Below are 13897 nucleotides of genomic sequence, written 5' to 3' on the forward strand. Positions count from 1 at the left end.
GTTCCAGTGAAGCTGGTGGAACAGTGACAGATATAATATTTCTCCCACACTGTTTTTTGTGAAATGGATACACAACCCATGACTGTAAAGTCCCATGAGATATTGGCAAATAAACAGAAAAGGGATTATCTTGTGAACATTTAAGCCACATTGCTTCTGTTATTTTAAATTCTTTTGGATGAGTGACATTCTTGTCCAACGTATCAAAATTTTTGAAGTCTTTGATTGCATGTAAGTAACCTGGAATGGATTTTTTGATCTTGCGGCCACTATCACTTCAACCCATTGGAATGGTACATAAACTTTTGCACTCCTTTTTTGTTTTTCTATTAGTGCGAAATGTCTATCGCAGGGCAGAAAACTGTGTCCACTGCACAGAAATTTTTGCTCTACGGTAGAAAAATATCCCCACAAAACAAAATGCCTCAGAAGTGACAGCATTTTGTGATTGTTATTCTGTGACACACATCTATCCGACCACACAATAAGACTTCTTGTTTCCCTAGCAGATAAAGTTTTGAAATTTTGCATGATATAGGAAAATAAACAAGAAGCAACTTCAGAGGCTCCACGATTTGCAACTCCCTCATGCCATAAATGCATAGTTACTTGACCAGGGCCAGCATTACTAACATAGTAGTTGTAAGTTGAGAACTGTCTCTGATAAAATACATTGGAGTGTGTTAACATAGGTGAAAACAAAACCTGCTGCATGTCTGCGCACAAGACTACGACACTTATTTTGCCTAGCTATTTCTATGTCCTCCCTCAACACAGCGTAGGTTTGTTCTTCTTTCCTATGGTGTAAGTTTGTTTCAAATTCAATCCTTGTCGTCTCTTCAGCAGTTGTAGCATTGGAAAGTTGTACAAAATACCTGTCACATTTTTTACATGTGTCTGATCGTGGAAGCCCAAATTTTAAATTAAATCTAGATCTAAACACATCTCTGTATTGGTGGAGTGATACATGGGTGTCTGGATACTTTTCTTCAAACATTGAATGCAGTGTCGATACACTTAAACCTGGTGGAAGGTACCTGCATATAGTTTTTTCTGCTATAGTGACTTTCCTGAGTAGGAAATGACTGAATATGTTGAACAATCAAGTCTATAGTTTCATTTGTGATACGATGAGGGCGATTCATATGCTTGTCTCTTTGATGCCTTAAGGGTTCATTGTTTTTTCATTTTGGTTTGCAATATTTGTATGTGTTTCGAGCTAATAGCATATACCTGAAGAAGAGTCTTTAAACACACTTGCACTCTCTTACTTCGAATGAACAGAAAATACTTGAAACTACATTGCCTACGTGAGAGATTTTATTCTCTGTAACGTCTTCCAATGTCACACAATTCAATGCACTGGTGAACAAGAAATGATGGCTGCTCATCGTGTGTCTTATTATAATAATCCGTAAACAAGCGTAGTTTTGTGTCATGGTCGAGAATTTTGCATCCTGCATATTTACATTTGCAAACAGTTTCCTGAAATATCAAATATACCATACAACCTTAAACTTTTCAATATATGTATAAATTAAGACAAATTTATTTCATTTTCACTTAAATTTATACAATGAAATGCATTAACATTTCAATCTCACCAACATTACGTCTAACCTATAGAACTAATTTGTTGTATTGTAATAATAATGAGTAGAATAATGACTACATTATGCATTTGTCTGTATGTTAGCAATGACATCGGAAACTTTTGTATACAATGCGGGTATTAAATATAAATAAAGGCTTTGTAATGATGTTACATCTTTATTCCACTTACACAATTTGGAAGTTGTTTTGCATGTTTCACTATGCAATTTCTTATTGTATACTGCTTCCCATGCTCCTTTAATGATTTCCTTTTGACATCCTTCCATTCGTCAATGTTAATCTTGCGTTTACGTCCTTTATTTATAGTTTTTTTTATACATTGGAGTTACCATAACAGAGCAGTTGGCTGCCATCTTGACCGATGTTACATCTGTATTCCACGGACCGCTACTTTCAACTGTCTCTAACTTATTTAATATTACGAGTATAACCTGCAGATTGCAGAATCACATAACACATCGATGTTGCGTAGTGTTTCCACTATAATCCCACTTAAGCAGAATTTGATGTTACACCTTTATTCGAGGGAGGTCTTCAATTTTCAGTTGCACCGCACGAATATTTAGATATGTTGAAATTATAGGTTATGTTTACTGTACCAGTTGCCCATTTGTGTCTAAATTTAGTGGTCTCCAATGCCCTGCCCCTACATATGTATGTTATGTCATATGGAAATTACAGGTTATGTTTACTATATTTAACTTATATTCCTATATTCGCAATTATACATTATAATTGAACATAATGTCATGTATGACACCCGTCTCATTCTATTTGTCTGTATTTTAATACTACAATTGAGTACTGAATTATTGTATTTATCTACTACATAAGAGCAAGGCCCTACACCGATAGCTGCGCAGACCGTATAGGCACAGTCTAATAGATACAGTCACGCAACTTCAACACTTTTTTTGCCAACATTCGCGGCACTAGCGCCCAAGCGGCAGGCAAGGCACTGCTCATAGGGTTGATACAGGCAGCACGTGCTTTAAAGGGATGCGAGGTGTTATAATAACGTTTTAATCATGCGTCGGAATAAAGGCAATGTGTGCAATGACGAAAATTGCAGTAACAACAAGTTTAAATCCCGAATTTGTCGTTCTTCAGATTCCCTAAAGACCAAGAGAAAATCACAACTCAGTCATAACCATCCACGTTGTAGGTAGCCTACGTATTGTGTTCTAGAAAACATTTATTACTTATCAGTTACCTATTTGTATGTCAGGAAAGAAAGTTTAAATAAAAACAAAGTTAATACCTGTTACAGTATATAATTTTTTTTGCAGAGATCATATGTGTAAATGTGCAACCATTCCGATTTTGGATAATGTATCTACAGTTTTTAATGCAAGTAATTCCATAATTTTTGTATTCGTGTTTTTTCCTTTATATTTTTCAAAAGTTGAATGTTATATTGCATGCAAGTAGGTATCATGGTGTTAATTTTGCAAGAATTCATGGAGTATAGTAATCCTTTTGCACAATATTCAATTCTTGAATAAATTCAGACTATGTCGATAAATTTCTGATGTGTTGGTGCAGATTCATGTGGCAGACGTATTGAGTTCTCAAGAAATAAAAGAACCTATTTAAATTTAATATAAAAAGGATTCTTTTCTGTAATAATTTGCATGACTCTTATTGGTGTTGATTTTACATTCCCAGTGATTATTTGAGCCGTTCGTGCTATTCACTGACTATTAATAGTTTAAATACATTCAATATTAACTGCCACTTTGAGCTGTATTTTACAGAATGTTTACTTTAACCCTCATTACCCATTTTTTACTTACACCACTTCTGCTCTGAAAATAAAATTAGGCCTACATTTACTGAGTTAATTGAAGTTACAATTTTTTCAACAAAATTGTGTGTTCATTTATTTGTTCTCACCTACGTCATATTAACAGTAAGTGCATGTAAATTACGTATTATATAGGTAGGATAAGTTAAAATTAGGCATTATGTGTGAAAACTGGAAATGTAATGTAAAATGCGGTAAACTTGCTATAAAAATTTAAACCATAACATCAGCTCTATTTGTGACTCAAAATAATAAAGAAAATACCGGTTCTTAAGAAATAGAAAATTAATGAACTTAATATTAATGTTTAAATCTTCCCCTTTTTTATTTTCAAGTTTACCTTAGCGGCCGAGTTTACCCCAATTTGCGGTATGCAAAATCGTTAATTTCTCAGGAAATGGGGAGAGGAGTTCACCACGCGATGTACCCTACGAGATACGCCCTACAATTTTGAAGCTACTAATTTTTACTTTTCTCACAGGAAATACAAAGTTCCAATGATTCATAAATATATTTAGGAATGAATTGAATTAACCGACCACGCACAAACAATTATATTATTTCAAACCATGATACGTGATCAGGGCCATGATTCAGTTGTAAGGAGCAGAAAGAATTACGTTTATTCCCAGCTTCTGAAACTTGTAGATTAACTGCGTGTGAAATTCTTCCAGGATTCTAAAGTAGAATTAATAAGAACCATATACACTTATTGTATAGCATAAAAATATAAAATAAATTACGCAAAACCCGTTTTCTGATGTGTTGTCATATGTCGTGTGCACACTTTTAACTTGCCTGCCGCTAGAGGGCTACTGTCGTGCCAGTTGTCAAATGTTGGCATATTTTATATGTATGAGTTGTGTGACTGTATCTATTAGACTGTGGTATAGGTCTGGCCAAATAGAACGTTGCGCGCGCCGCCATTACTGTGGCAGCCTAAGCTAGCAGACAATACGTTTATAGCTACAAATGTCATATACAAGTATTCGGACCCTTAATAATACGCAACAATATAATAAACTGTCAAATTATTGTATCCTTACTATATTAAAATAATTAATAACTACGCAGAACGATTGATAAAACCAATAACCAACTGGATTGCATTGCATTTATAAAGTTTCATACGAAGGCCTACCTGCTGCAGTTGAAGAAATAAAGTACAGTACATAATCTGTAATTATATTATTCTTGTCGAATCTAGCAATCCTCTTGATATTCACATATTAAATACTGTACGAGCGTTAATGTGACGAACAAAGTGACATGAAAAACGGACAGGCGTCAATGTTCTGTGAAGAAAATTACGGGCTTACTGTACTGTTTATCTTCGAAAAATGTCGGAAGTGTATTCTGTTGAGTACAGCTAATTCACTCAATCTTACTTCAGAATATATTAAATTGGAATTCCAATAATAATAATAATAATAATAATAATAATAATAATAATAATAATAATAATAATAATAATAATAATAATAATAAATTATAAAATAAATTATTATTATTATTATTATTATTATTATTATTATTATTATTATTATTTATTACTTACATCAGAAAAAAATATCTTACCTACTGATTCATAAACGAGATGGATTTAGTTAAATGCTAACAACTTTCTTGTGCAGGCTCACATTATAACTCTTTGCAGTATGATGACGTCTAATCTTGATGTACATGTCAATGGTCAACTTAACTATTATCAAGATATGATTTTCTGGAAACTCGTTTTCTAATGCATGGTCATGTAGATGTAAAAACATGTTGGACAGATTGAGGTGTTTGATTACCTCCTTTCTTACAATACAAGATACTGGGCCTTTTGGTGGTACACCATTTTTCTGCTTCAGCAACAGTCTAATTGTAGATTCACACAGCCTACATACCCTTACTATATCGTCAGATGGAATCACAAGAACTCCATTATTTTTTCTCAGCAAAAATGTCAAATTACTGCCGGAGTTGTCTCCATAGAGAGATTCTTCATATTTATCACAGAGCATCTTTTTACTTATTTGTTTCACAACAAACCCTGCAATGTAAACTACCACATTTTCTGAATATTCAGATATTTGACAAGATGAAAAGAAAAGTGGACTATATACATCATCTACAGTGGGACTTTCCGTTGTATCCAAACGTCTCTGATTTTCAAAACATTGGGGGATCATGTGTCGGCTGAAATTTTTTTATGTCCCAGGACAACAACTTTGTGAAACCAGTTTCTGTGCAATTGCCTGTGCGTTTACATTTCACTTCATTAGCAACTAATAAGTTCTTGTAGGCTGCCTTGAACTGCTGGGAAGATGGGTTATTGTTATATCCTAGTCTGCTCCTAATCATATTGAAAAAAAGTTCAATGTGATCTGGCTAAACTTGTATGTTGCAAGATAATTCAGCTTTTCTGACTCAATCAATTCATAAAAAATATTCCTTATCCCCCTACAGAGAGACAAGAAGCCAATGATAGCCATCTTCCTAGGTGTCTGATAAATAGGTCTGTCACCACTATTTTTAAGGCCAAGCAAATATGATTCAGCATAGTCTAAGAAATTCAACAATACATTCTTGTTTGCTTTAGAAAATACACTTTTGTAACCTTTTGCAAGTGGGTTATTTGAATTAAAAACATCAAAGAGCTTATCAATAAACAAACAGAACTCAGCAGTTGCTTCTGCACCCTCAAATTCTTTAAGTTTTATATCACAACACAAAAACAACAATGCATTGCCAACAGAAGAACTTAAAACTTGTGCTGCTAAACTGACTTTCATTTTCTGTTGTTTGTATTGAATGTGATGCTTTGTAATTTTGTTGGCCAGGACTAATGATTCAGTATTCTGAATTTCTTCAAGTGCCTGTATGTACTTCCAGTCAATGATTCTGTTGTTATGATCTTTCAGAATTTTCATATCCCCAAATAAATTTCTCATTAATTTCAGCATGTGACAGGCATCGAACATAATCTGTATATCGTGGTCTCCTATACTAAATGCTGTATTTAGCTCCTCAGCACCAGTGGCATATACTGGTTAAAGGGTTTGGGCTACCACTGACCCTATTATTACACAAAATATATTTTAAAATCCCTATAATAAAATTTCTTACATATTTATGTGAATTCCAGACGTCTTGATTGGGACGAAAATACGTTGATGACTTCGTCATTGAAATTACAGTTGGGCCACTTGCAAAGTTTCTGTAGAAATGACTTTTCAATGGATATTAGTGCCAAGCCGGATAAACGTTCTTGTGTATGAGTTGATCTACAGTAGGATTTTATTCTCTTCAACGCAGAAAATGTTCTTTCTACCGATGCTGACGTAGCTGGTATTGTCAGAATTAATGTTGCCAATTTAAGGACTTCAGGAATAATTTGGTTCAGCTGGTTTTCATATATGGCAGATAATATTTCATGGATAGGTTTGTTCGAAAAATCAAAGACTTCTGCTGAATATATTACACTTAATTCATTTTTCAAACGTACTTGATCAAAGTGACTGTTATAGGACTGAAATAATTTGTTTAGTGCCTCATTCGGGAAGTTTTCTCTATAAGCAGAAAATTTTTGAGAATCTAGAAGATGTGTGAACTGAAGCTTTCCATAATCAGAAAATCTGTCAGTAATTTCCATGTGCATACGATCTAGTATGCTGTAGTACATCTGCCTGTATTTCAATTCATCATCTCCTTTTCTTCGCTTTAATGGTGGTTCCATTGTATTGGCTGAAGAATTTTCATTTTCCATATTACTCCATATGGACGGAAACCCACTACGTCTGAACTCGGATATAGTATTTTTTTAACTTTGATACCTCTTGCAAGTAGTATGCTATGTCTAGACTTTTTGTCTGAAGAATATTGTAGAGCACATCTGTATGTGCGAACACTCTAGCATAGACTTCAAGAAGAAATATATTCTGAAACTGTGTGAAAAAATTCAAATATCCTTGAGCCTGCACAATTACAGCATCATCCCAGTTTTCTTCAGAGTTATTACAAATGATATTTTTAAAGAAAGCAGTCCGTTTTTCTCTGTATTCGTTTACTGTATTTACAAGCCAAGATGTAAAATTCAATCTAGTTGGTGCTACTTTTGGGAGTTTCTTGTTCATAAATTCCTTGAGTTTTCTGATCTTTTAGGAGATGATGAGAAAAATGCAGCTAAACCCGACAGTGTTTTGAAAAAAATGCGGCATTCTGGAATGGATGAAGTAGTTTGTTGCAAAACTAAATTGAGAACATGGCTGTAACAATGGACAAATAGTGCTTGAGGATACTTTCCTTGAACTTTTGTTTTTAAGCCATTAATATTTCCCGCCATAACTGAAGCACCATCGTATGTCTGTGCAATTAACTTATTGCCGACATTGTATTCTGCTGTAACACCTTCCACATGCTGAAACAAAGTAGCAGCAGTTTAGTCCGAACTGACATTTGTGAATCCTATAAACCGTTCTTGAACATTGGCAGTATTGTCGACGTATCTTAAAACAGTGGACAATTGACTCTGATTAGAGCAGTAACTTGTTTCATCAACAACAATGGCCACAAAAGGTTTAATGTTCTTTATCATAACCCCACTTATAGCAAATATTAAGTCATTCTGAATTGCGGGAGAAGTACCACGAAATACTGTTGAACTCTCAAGATTATTGGCCAGTAAATGATCAAATTCACTTAAGGAACTTAAATATTCAATATAATTTCCTATATTGTCTGATTCCACACTCTCGTTATGACCCTGAAATCCAATTCTTGTTTTCCTAGAAAGCAGACTGCGTTAATAAGATGCAGTAAAATCTCCCGATTTCTTTTTCACAAGAGCATTGTGTTGTTTGATGTGTAGAGCTTTTTGCTTATCTAGCTGTAAATCAATTCTTGTCTTCCCAAAGTTTGCAAAGTTCATGCTACTACAAATATGAGCTTTTGATTTGTCGTATTCTAGGACTGCCGTTCGAAGGGAGTTCATATTAGAAAACCCCTCTTTTGACCACACATTAGTTTCGCGGCTAAATAACAAACATGGCCAGCAAAATAGTTTAGACAGTTTAGAAGTACCACACAACCAATTCTACTTACCATATGATGTTGAAGTGAAATGGCGTGTGTACTCACGCTGTTTTTCTTTTACGTCCATGGACAAATTTAACTCAGGAGTTGGTCTTTCCATTTTCACAATTTCAACTTTCTCGTTGTTATGTACGACGGTTAAAAGGCACTTTTAATAAACCTTCTATTACACAGTCATTTTCAACACAAACCTCTCCAGAAACTTGTTCTGCCATATTTTTCACAATATCACTTAATTGGGAAATTAAAAACTTAATAATTCGCAATTAATGTAACTCTTAGACACTCGAACAAATCACAGATTTAAAATAATGCACTGCAAGAACACAATCACATTCAATTGCTAGCGTACTAAGCGTATTGCGGCTTCGCGCCTGCGAAGAAACCGATCACGAGAGCGGCAACTCCCGCGCCTACAGTGCACGATGGAAACAGAAGGGAGTGGGGGGACGGGCAGTTGTGCGAAGGACAGCGTGAGCGAAACGGTCACAGGTTACCTCGCGGTTTTTCCAGCGATGCCGCCTTGACAACTTGTTTCTTTTCGAGAGCAGAGAGCGCAAGTAAATCTAACAGTTACTTTAATTTTAATTACTATGGTAAAACTAATGATACAAATTTATTACATTATGTTATATTATAAACTTTTTCTTTTGTAATTTCCTTGGGCTACCGCCGGTAGCCCCGGTAGTCCGCAAAATACGCCCCTGCTCAGCACCGAAATTGCAACCTAATTTATTACCCATGACTATGTTACTGGACAGACCGTCACATGTGACAGATACAACATTTACTTCAATAGCTTGTAAGCGGCTTATACATTCACTCATTATGTTGCCTTTTACATCAGCTGACATTCCATTGATTAAAAAGTAAGCGACTGGAATCTTCCAGGAAGCATTTATAGCAACTACCATAATAACAAGTACTTCTTTGGCTTCCTCCATTTCGCTCAGACATATACCATCACCTAAATCCACCTATCCCGTGAAGGAATTGCCATCCCACTCAATGGCTTTTTTATGGACATTTCGTCAAATGTTACACTGGCATAAATAGGATATCTTGAAAGTGATACACGTTTCTCTAATGCCAGGAAAGCTTCAGGAGTGAACCCAGGACTTCCATCAACTGAATTACGTCACTTTCTTATGGTATTTACATGTGGCAAAGACATATTCAGACACTTCCTAAGGTACTGATATGCACTCGGTGAATAAAAATGCATTGTAAGAGCAAATTTTTTAAACTGTCTGGGTACTCTGAGTTAGGGGATATTGTAGCTCTCTGTATCAAATCAAGCATCAGATCTGAAAAATTGTTGTTTACAATATCATGCAAATTTTCATTAATCAGGTTTTTTCCTTCATTTCTTTCGTCAAGCTTTTTAAGTTAGATATTATAATTGCATTTCTGTCACATTTTCGTTTACAAGCTAGGTTTTCTTTTTTCAAACTTCTAATCCGTTCATTCTTTTTCTGTAATTCGTCTTCTATTAATCTCAATCTTTTCTTCGGACTGAGCGTATAATTGTGTTCCGAACTAATATTATCAGGGGCGTGTGAACAGTTGGCGATAGCAGTTACATTATCTGGTTCTGAGAATTCAATACTTCTATTCAAAATCCTCCTGGATATTTTTTCGACCTAGAAAATAATATTTTACCATGAAGACACGATATGCTATCAAATACTTTTAATGGATGTAGTTCAAGTCAATGAAAATTAGGCCTATGTAAAGTGATCTTGTTTAAACAACGAACCTACCTTCATAAGATGTTTTGGAAAGTTAAAGAGAGATGGAATTGCATCATCTTTCAAAGTTTTTTTTAATGCGATTTCCAGAAGCAATCTTCTGTGAAATGTTCTGAACACAGTTTATGATACTTTGTTGGAATAAAATTATCTCTTTTAATGACAGACAGCCATCGCGACAGTAGTCCTGCTTTTTTGAGAGGAAAGCTGGAAATAACACGTATTTCATTATTATAATACTCTAAGTGTCATATTTAAAAATAATTACTACCAATATGTTCGTCGAAATAGTTTTAATGTTAAATTATTTGTCTTGACACACGCTGATAGAATAATTCAATCTATATGGAAGTGCTGTTTACTGCCTGCATTAATTCAATGTTAAACTATTATATACAATTAAATATTGGTATTTATCTATGAAAAGTGATACTGGAGTCTTTCTTGAAGCGATTTGTGCAGTTAAAAGCCGCACAAGAATGCACCATTATGATATATTCATCAAATAAACACTGGATACACTCGAAATCACTATCACACCCACGTGCTAAATGCCACAAGTTGCCACAATAATGACGATGCGCGAAGGGTTTCAATTTTGTACAGCACAGCAGCGCTCGCTGTGCATCTATGTAAGTAACTACAACGTCATTGCATAAGAGACGAAGTAACACAATCGTTACTAATTTCATAGGAGTGGTATGGTAAATTTTCTATCTACAATTAAGGAAGGTAGATGTGCTAATACATCCCAAATTAAAGTATACAATAGAAATGCAACATAACCAAGCTTTAAACTTGTTAGACATCATCATAACCAAAACAAATAACAGACACGAATTCAAAATATACAGGAAACCCACTACAACCGCAACACATACAGGCTACACAATTCATCAAATCATGCCATACAACATAAACATGCAGCTTTCCGTACAATGACACACAGATTAATTAATATACCAATGAACAATGACAACTACACTGAAGATTTAAACACAATAAAATATATAGCACAAGACAATGGATCCGACCCTAACATAATAGACACACTAATAAAAAAGGCAAAACAAAAACAGAACAAACCAACACAAACACCACGCGAGAATAAATACATAACATTAACATATCACAATACCAATACTCACAAAATTGCAACTTCATTCAGAAAACTAAAATACAAGATAGCATACAAAACAAATAATACAACATAGAAATACCTAAATAATCACATTAAACATTCAAATTAATATAATTCAACTGGAGTTTACAAATCAAAATGCAATAGTTGCCCACATTTTTACATAGGACAGACAGGAAGATCCTTTCACACAAGATATAATGAACATATTAAAGCTATAACCAAACCCTACATCACATCAAATTATAAAATAATGTTATAAATTTTCAATCAAAGACACAACTATCTGCAAGTGTTTATTTGCTACATGAATATAAGGTATATAAGGTCAATTCCACTGTGACTGGTGTTACTTTCAGAAAGAGATTCTTCGAAATTTAATTGGAATACAATAATTAATAAAACATTTTTACTAGTTCTTTTATACTCCAATGAATCTCCACTTCTTGCTTGTCAGACACAACTAATTTTTTTTTCTAAACATTATTTGTCAGGTGATATAAGTGAAATAAACAATGTGACGGGTGTAACATGAAAAAGACATGCATAAATTAATTATACAGTTTAACTGATAACTCTGTGAAGTTCACAGTTTGAAATAATTGTGTTACCTATTTTCAGTGAGAGGAAAGTTCAAGGAATCAAGTGATATAATGGATGTAATTAAAATATTAAGCCCTACACTTACAATTTAATTAACCTTATGTGACGGGTGTTACTTAATAATGTGACGGGTATTACTTGTCTGAAGAAATTTCACATTTGGTTTTTTTCTTTGGTTCAAATCATAGAACATATATTTTCTGTAGTTCACTACATAGACTTAAGAGTACTGGTAGCCTAATATCAATGGTAGACATATGTTTTCAAAGTGTGCAATTTTTTTAAGTTAACTTTCACTTAGTAAATTACAAATATGATGTTGACAACTTCAAAATTGTACTTATGAAGCTCTAAAGTAAATTAATACAAATATTTAATAGAAACAATAAAAAATACAGCCATAAAATCAAAATAGTGTGGCTAGAAGTACAGATTCGCTTTCGATATTAAACTGTTGTTCCTAACATAAATTTACATTTAAGTATATATGCTCACTTCAACAAATGCTAAATATAAATTTATATTTCTCACAATGGAATTTAATAAATTTTACTAAAACTGTAATTACAAAACAAAATACAACAACTTAAGCAGCATCATACTCAGAGCTCAGTCGCGCTCTGACAGCGCTTGGGTGAGGTTGTGCGAGCGAAGCTTTGCTGTGTACGTCCAGTTTGATATAGTACATAGAGTAATAGTGATTGAATATGAGTTCTAAGATTAATAGAGTGAATACCATGAAAGCAACATTCAACAAGGAACAACAACGACCAACAGCAATAGAAATTCATCAGTGGATTGCAGAAAATTTACAGGTACGAGAATCGGATTTGCAAGCTATTCAATTAGTTAGTAAACAGAATGCGGTTTATTTGAAATTTACTAGTAGCAGTGTGTATGAAAATTATTTACGGAAACATGAAGGAACAACAACTATAAAATTGCAAAATGGTGACATTGTGTCAGTTATAATAACATCAGGAGATGTCGACATGACTACAGTTAGGGTGTTTAACATTCCACCGGAAGTGCCAAATGACAGGATTACCAATACGTTAATGAATTATGGTAGAGTGCAATCAATTGTTAATGACAAATGGGCACATAGATACCGATTCGCGGTCGATACTGGTATACGTATAGTACATATGTCAGTTGAAAAGCCTATTCCATCCTCTCTAATAATTGCTAACTATGAAGCGTATATTACATACGTCGGGCAAGAAAAAACTTGTTATCAATGTGGCAGTGTTTCGCATGTTCGTTCTCATTGCCCACAACGTATTTTCCGTCAGCCCGTTACGGTAGCTCCAAGACAAAAGCTTACCTTTAGTGATATACTTCAATCGCGAAGGTCTACAGATGAAATATTCGGTAATCCCGTCGAGAATGAACCACACGGACAGGCGACTACCCCATTGCCCTCTACCTCCACTGTAAACAAGACCAATGACCTCGAGATATCAGTAATTCAACGGGAACGACTATCCGACAGCCACAGAGACACATCAGCTGATTGTCCAGAGTTAGTCGACAAGATAGACGTAAATCGGAACACTCAACCAAGTACACATGACGAAGTTACTAATATACAGATCGGATCTGAAACTGATTCGGCTGACGAAAACGACATTGCACTAGTTAATGAGAACAATTCAACTGAAAATGAAGACGATATTCCCGATAATAAACGTCGTAAGAAAGAACCTTCTGAGCAAACTTCTAAGCAAACGAAAAGTAGTTCACAAGAAACTAGAGACAGACTTAATGTGATTTCACCTCATGTGATAAGTGAAATTCACAACCCACAACCAATGATTCAAGATACAGGAACTGCTCCAAGTGAAGATGAGGGGAAGAGCCCTTCTTCTCAACCGGATTGCATCCAAGATCCCCGACTAC

The 13897-nt window shown here is 34.5% G+C and overlaps 1 long non-coding RNA gene across 1 annotated transcript in view; it reads right to left on the minus strand.

Annotated features, from left to right (window-relative positions):
* LOC138714005 (uncharacterized) overlaps positions 1 to 13474 on the minus strand; it is a 54134-nt gene extending 40660 nt beyond the window's left edge. Inside the window, exon 1 of the long non-coding RNA XR_011336030.1 lies at positions 13323 to 13474. This is a non-coding gene — a long non-coding RNA (uncharacterized lncRNA). The remainder of the gene's footprint in view (positions 1 to 13322) is intronic.
* Positions 13475 to 13897: the final 423 nt, after the last annotated feature.

This window comes from Periplaneta americana, chromosome 14 (genome assembly GCF_040183065.1).
Source record: "Periplaneta americana isolate PAMFEO1 chromosome 14, P.americana_PAMFEO1_priV1, whole genome shotgun sequence".
In the NCBI taxonomy this organism is placed as follows: domain Eukaryota; kingdom Metazoa; phylum Arthropoda; class Insecta; order Blattodea; family Blattidae; genus Periplaneta; species Periplaneta americana.